Source organism: Austrofundulus limnaeus, unplaced genomic scaffold, assembly GCF_001266775.1.
Source record: "Austrofundulus limnaeus strain Quisiro unplaced genomic scaffold, Austrofundulus_limnaeus-1.0 Scaffold1014, whole genome shotgun sequence".
Taxonomy (NCBI): domain Eukaryota; kingdom Metazoa; phylum Chordata; class Actinopteri; order Cyprinodontiformes; family Rivulidae; genus Austrofundulus; species Austrofundulus limnaeus.
In genome coordinates, this window is record NW_013953416.1 from 1 (window position 1) to 463 (window position 463).

The window sequence follows — 463 nt, forward strand, 5'->3', positions numbered from 1 at the left end:
GTTGTTGTTGTTGTTGTTGTTGTTGTTGTTGTTGTTGTTGTTGTTGTTGTTGTTGTTGTTGTTGTGTCTCTTGCAGAAACCTGCTGCAGCAGAACGTCCGGTCTGAGGCTTTTATTGTGACAGAGCCAGAACAGGAAGTGGCTCTCCTGGTTCGGAGCTTCAGTCTGACACCATCAGATTGTTCTGACACAAGCCAGCTGCTTCGCATCAGGAGGTAAGGCTCGGTTCGGCTCGACTCAGAGACCCGGTTCGGTTCGAGCCGCGGTTCTGTCGACAGGTGTTTGTTTGTTTATTTGTTTATTTATTTGTTTGTTGTTGATGTTTGCTGAGATGTGGGCTGAAGTTTGGGGGAGTTCAGCTGCAAAAAGCGACATAATTGGAGATTAATTAGAGGCGGCTCCGTCAGAGCCTGATGTGCTGCTTGTTTATTTATTTATTTATTTATTTATTTATTTATTTATTT

At 43.6% G+C, this 463-nt stretch overlaps 1 protein-coding gene across 2 annotated transcripts in view; it reads left to right on the top strand.

The window, feature by feature from the left end:
• The first annotated feature begins 110 nt into the window (after positions 1 to 110).
• Positions 111 to 463, top strand: part of LOC106533758 (phospholipase D1) — a 33,373-nt gene continuing 33,020 nt past the window's right edge. Inside the window, exon 1 of one of the 2 annotated variants that reach the window (XM_014030192.1) lies at positions 111 to 214. The gene's annotated coding sequence lies outside the window, so the exon portion shown is untranslated. The other variant, XM_014030191.1, reaches the window with a different exon arrangement.